The sequence below is a fragment of the Opisthorchis viverrini genome (genome assembly GCF_000715545.1).
Source record: "Opisthorchis viverrini unplaced genomic scaffold opera_v5_125, whole genome shotgun sequence".
Taxonomy (NCBI): Eukaryota; Metazoa; Platyhelminthes; class Trematoda; order Opisthorchiida; family Opisthorchiidae; genus Opisthorchis; species Opisthorchis viverrini.
In genome coordinates, this window is record NW_008751786.1 from 449,800 (window position 1) to 456,028 (window position 6,229).

The window sequence follows — 6,229 nt, forward strand, 5'->3', positions numbered from 1 at the left end:
AAGCTCCGTGGGCAAGCCATTTACCATGGAGTCATGTGCTTGATACCGTGAAGACGGTGAGATCAGTTCAAATGATTGCGCGCTTGCTATTCCGCTACCGAGACTTTTAACTTTGATACCGTAAGACGGTGAGATCAGTTCAAATGATTGCGCGCTTGCTATTCCGCTACCGAGACTTTTAACTGTCAGTGATTGGCTCAAAATCATGTGACTTGCTCAGATGAATGAATGCTGCTCAAGATTGAATGAACAGATGAACACCGGTGACGCATTGTCCGTCAGTACCAGGGCCATGAACAGGTTTTACAACAAATTCGAAAACCATGTGTACCTCATAAGTACCAAACAGTTAATTCGGTAGACAGAACATAAAATATTGCCCGACATACTACCATGCCCCTGGCAGCTTAAAGGCTCCTGAACACAGGATAAAAGCTCTGATTGATTTGGTTCAGCACTCTCGGAAAACCTCAGAACATGTGAATATTGAGTTTGGGAGGTGGCGATCAGTTTTCTGGCTATAGAAGATTGCGGTATCTCCTCCCAAAATTCGATCCGGTACTTTGATCTGAAGTTGTATGTACCCTCTCACTCTTGTGATATGGGGTGAATTTGATCATGTCTTTAACACAAGGAAGAGGTAGACATTCTGGAGGTCTAATCATGCCAAAACGTTTTTGTATGGCTGTAGAATAAAAATCCTTGGGCTTCTGGGGCTTCAGCCAGTTATCCCTACAACCTATTGAAGCATTGTTGGTGTATCAAGTTTTGTAAGCATTTGCTGTAACTAACTAATTAACTAACTAACTAACTACTAACTAACTAACTAACTAACTAACTAACTAACTAACTAACTAACTAACTAACTAACTAACTAACTAACTAACTAACTAAACTAACAACTAACTAACTAACTAACTAACTAACTAACTAACTAACTAACTAACTAACTAACTAACTAACTAACTAACTAACTAACTAACTAACTAACTAACTAACTAACTAACTAACTAACTAACTAACTAACTAACTAACTAACTAACTAACTAACTAACTAACTAACTAACTAACTAACTAACTAACTAACTAACTAACTAACTAACTAACTAACTAACTAACTAACTAACTAACTAACTAACTAACTAACTAACTAACTAACTAACTAACTAACTAACTAACTAACTAACTAACTAACTAACTAACTAACTAACTAACTAACTAACTAACTAACTAACTAACTAACTAACTAACTAACTAACTAACTAACTAACTAACTAACTAACTAACTAACTAACTAACTAACTAACTAACTAACTAACTAACTAACTAACTAACTAACTAACTAACTAACTAACTAACTAACTAACTAACTAACTAACTAACTAACTAACTAACTAACTAACTAACTAACTAACTAACTAACTAACTAACTAACTAACTAACTAACTAACTAACTAACTAACTAACTAACCAACGGATGACAATGACACTCCAAAAGTTCAGACAAATTGAAATTACTCTTGAGGTTGCCGACGTAAATTTCAACCGAACAACACTGCCAAAAATCAGTTTAGAATGGTCGCAAGAGTTTAAAACCGGAGATCATTCTAGGTATTGTATAACGCGTGTTACGAGACGCTCTTTAAGAGCATCCTACTACTGGCAGCAGTCAATACGTGCTTACATCAAAAAGGTTCATCTTGATTTTTGCTGTTTTAGCTAGACAGAATGAATCATCAGATCAGTCAATCCCTTCAGGAGTTTTTCCCCACAGTAAAGCTGAGTCTGAGTAATGAGTGTGATATTGACAGACAGGTTTGGTAGACAATCGGTGGATGTATAGCTGGATAGACTTCCAATTTTGGCACAAAGACCTCATCAGGCTTGGTTTGTAGGCTACCAGTAGGCCGAACTACCTCTGACTAATTTGTTCTTCAGGAACTCGTGAGGAGCACATACAGTCGATTAGGGGAAGAGCTTTCAAGGATTCTATCTAATCCCTTTCAAACCAGCAAGCTAAGGAATGACCAGTGGTTTTTGCGGTCCAGAAATAAGGTGGGTAACTGATTTATTCCTGTAAAAAACCGGCAGGTTAAGCTACGGAAAGCCGTATTAGCCTTATAACTCTCTTCGTTAACATCCACTTATCTGTGACCGCGGAGATTTTTTGGTTGAAAACCTCTCATAAACATTTCTTGTCCATTTTGCCGTTGCCATATACCATGCGTTACGTAGGGAAGCGAGCGAGGAAATCAGCAACCGGCTTTGTGTGATTTGATACGGTCTTGTGCAATTCGTCTTTGCGAACTCGCAAATGGGGTAGCATGTAGGTGGTCGAATCACATTAGGTGAGGCAGTTGATTTTTCGGTATTAAACTGATATTGTAAATCACAGTTGAGTGCAATACGTGGGTTGATGTATGCAACACATCTTCCTCGGGGCAGAGTAGAACACATGAAACGGCCGCCGTGAGGTGACAAGGACATCACAGCGGGTTCATTTGTGAAACGTTGGTCGACATTCCCCCAAGATCGGTTTTTTTATACCCCACAAAATATACCCTGTGCCCTAAATATCATGGATTTGAGCAAATGTGCCAGGAACTATGTAACTCAACGGAGATGGTCAACTTAAACAGTTCACGAAACACCTCTGTCGACCAAATTGGACATCTTTTGCAACGGCAATGAATACGTCTTATGGGGTGCGTGGATTTGTTAAAATAGTTCCTTGTGCTTCTGAAAAATACCTAATTAGTTTGGAAAGGAAGTGGCGAGAACTTGCGTTTTTAAGACCTGAGAAAAGTACTTTTGAAATGCCATTCATGATACGGATAAGGACCGTTGGCAAGAGGTGCATTTAGTGAGTACTCCCGGAGAAAAATTTGACTCAGGCACAGAGTTTACGTGCCCACTCGGTTGTTCCTTTTTTGATCACTGCCTTGAAGATGGAACCTACCACCTGTTTTCAAGCTTTAGCGACTTTCGTTGAATCCAGGTAAAACTCTTGTGTTCTTATAAGAAGCAATACAATGGCATTCCGACTGAGGCCTTCCCTCTGTCAAAAATCAGTAATTTGTTGCTCTCTGGTTCCAGGAAAGATTAACAATGCCTTTTGACTCTCAGTGTCGTTTTTTTTTCGAAAAGCTTATTAAAGTACCTGAATATTTTGTCGGTACGAAGAAGAACGTGATGCAAAGCATGGCCTAAAACGTAAATGCCAAGCCATGCTAAAAATTCGAGGAGCAGTGTACAGCAATTCCATACTTATTTGGAATCATCCGCCTTGCGAATCTCTCCGAATTCCAGGAGGTCTCAAACCCAAAAAGGTGTCCCCCAATAAGTCGGTCAACTCGTGTGACCAGGTAATGTGGATCGCATGAATGCAGGACAAAAGTGTCTAAGTCTAAGGACTAAGTGTCTAAATGCGAGTTAACCAAACTGCTGATAATTAGCTTGCGGGTGAAACGTTGAGCATTCTGACTGCCATCGAGAGGTCGTGAATTCGAAAATATCTGAAGTTTTCTGAGGTGGTGATTCGCGATGATTAGACAAAATTTTGTCTTGAGGATGGATCCTCAGTGGCTGATTGACTACACAGTCACCATCTTACACTGTGTCAGCTCACCTTAAACACTTTACACTGTTTTTTTTTTAATAGTCAAAGAGGCCTATCACTGAGTCTCATAGGATGCGTTTATCAGACTAAGGTGTGCGCTGTACCGTCGTTCGAGTGCGAGATCCAGACACTTCGGGTGAGTTATCTTCCTGTTTTTCACCGCTCTGGAACTCTGGTTGGCATCGGTTGGACGGAGATGACCAGAATACTGTTTTTTGTGTGAAGTAGACTCTATTGTACTCAAGCGATTCATCCAGCATTCCAAACTAATTTGGTTGGACTGTGCCATACGCATCAAAATTAAGCATTGTTTTCCGTGCCCGATCTGGAATGGCTGAAACCCAGAAGCGGTCGAAATTTGACATACTACGGAAATTTGTAAGTCTTTCAGAAAGGAGGATCCACATTACCCTCCCCGTGCTTGGAAGATGCATTCATTCACCCACCAATTTGGAGTTGACGGGGCACTCCGCTTAACCAAACAGAAGAGGCTGGACGTGGTTCCTTGAAACCAAACAGCCCAATTGGGAGGGAGAATATGGAAGCAAGCAGAAGAGGATCGTCCGATAAGAATATTAACTAAAAACTAAACTGATTAAATCTATTTAGTTTTCACGAGAGACTCAACTGAGTCTCTCGTTTATGATATTCTACAACTGAATGTGTTACACACAGACCGCCCCTCGTTTCAGTTGGCACGATATTTGAGATATCACAGTATATTTTCATAAAGGAAACTACTCATAAACGAGAGAGTCAGTCGAGTCTCTCGTGAAAACCAAATTGATTTGCGAATGCGTGTATTTCTCCAAAACAGTCCGATTTGGGTTCAAGCAGAACATAAGATTGACGGGAACTCGGGGATTGCGCCTACCTGATAAGCCCCAAGAAGGGCAAAACCAGTCGTGGGCTGTCGAAGAGTTTTCAGCAACCTCGTGGGTAGTTTCCTTCATGAAAATAAACTGACTGAAATTTAGTTTTGACTGGAAAGTCACCTGGAACCCAGCTGAATCTCTTGTTTACGATGTTTTTGAGTACATCATAAACGAAAGATTTGGCTGGATTCTGGGTGATTTTTTCGTCAGAACCAAGTTGAAATGCAGATGAGTGCATTTCGCTAATTTCATGCAATTTGTTTTCAAGTAGAACGTAGGGTTGACGTAAACTCGGGGACGGCGCCTACCTGATGAGCCCTAAAAAGGGCTGAAACCGGTCCCGGGTTTTCAAAAGGTCTTCAGAAACCTTATAAGTAGCGCAGTGTTCTTTATTAGGAATTACCCTCAATTACTGTGTCATTGAAGGGCACAATGATCCGTTGCCGATAACATGCGGTAGGCGTGCAGTCGAATTTGTGTACCTGCGTAAGCAATAATGACGGAACCTGTCACTATCTCCAAATTACTAAATCCGCAGCTCAACAGCAAAACTGTTTTCGGTATTACTGGGGATATTTCAGAGACGAAGACACTTCACATCAAAATAAGGATCTTGCCTTTCTCCAACTTTAAAAGGAATCGAAGGCGTTTGGATTGATTTCCCGAACCATTTATCAAACAGTGTTCTCACATAGATTACAGACGGCAAAGTCTGACCTTGAATGAATTAAAGATGCACACGTTGATGTGAGCTGTACTCGACCGACTTTGCTCATTGATTACAGAATGCGTCTCATTTTTGCTTCACCTGCATACTGCGCATAAAACGATGTGGCTGATAGGGTTTGTTATCCTCGAAAGCCCTGGTAGTACAAACTTGTTTAAAACGCCATGAGAGTGCAGAGCTACAATAATTTCGTCTTCAAACGGTGCAATTCAAACCTCATGAAATGGCTACTAATTTTTTCGGGTTCATTATTCAGGTGAATTCTCGGAATTTTAAGTTGTACGATTCAAAGTTGTACACTAATTTGCAGTCTCAGCCTGGTATTGACACAGTTCTCAGGTGTGAATATCTGGTGTATGATGGAGTTAGTTGATGTTGGTTGGAGGCCATGGTTCTTGTGGAAATTAAACTGCCCAGTTTTTTTAGCGTTCATTTTAGTGTTTCCTGCTCAGAACCCTATTACTACTGGTTCAGTAGGGGCGAAAGGTATGAGCAATACTGTGGAATGGAGATAGCTTAAGTGCGCTGTTTGGTTGTTGGTCTGTTCGCCGAGCTTGGGAGTTAGATTGCAAACGTTTCATCACCAATCGAGGTGACATCGTCAGTGCAGGGTTGAGTGGGTGAATTCCTCCTCTTCTGCCTGCGGTTATATAGCTTCTAAACAGCATCTACTGACGTTAAGCGAATTCCCGGGCAAAGCCTTTCTTGTCTGAAGGAAGCTGACAACCGTTCCTGGTATGTGATAGAATGTATGGTCAATGTATACTCCATTCCGGTGTATTTAGTGGTACAAACTTCGAAAACGAAGAATTCATATACTTTCTTTGTCAAGTTATCACCGTTACATTTTGAGTACAAACACACTGAGAAATTACAGCAATTACGTACGACAAAAGAAATTAAGGAGACGTCGAACTGGTTGAACTGATCTACAGTGACACATGAACTATCTGGAGAAACCATAGCTTTTGCTGGTCTGTTCGCCGAGCTTGGCAGTTGGATTGCAAA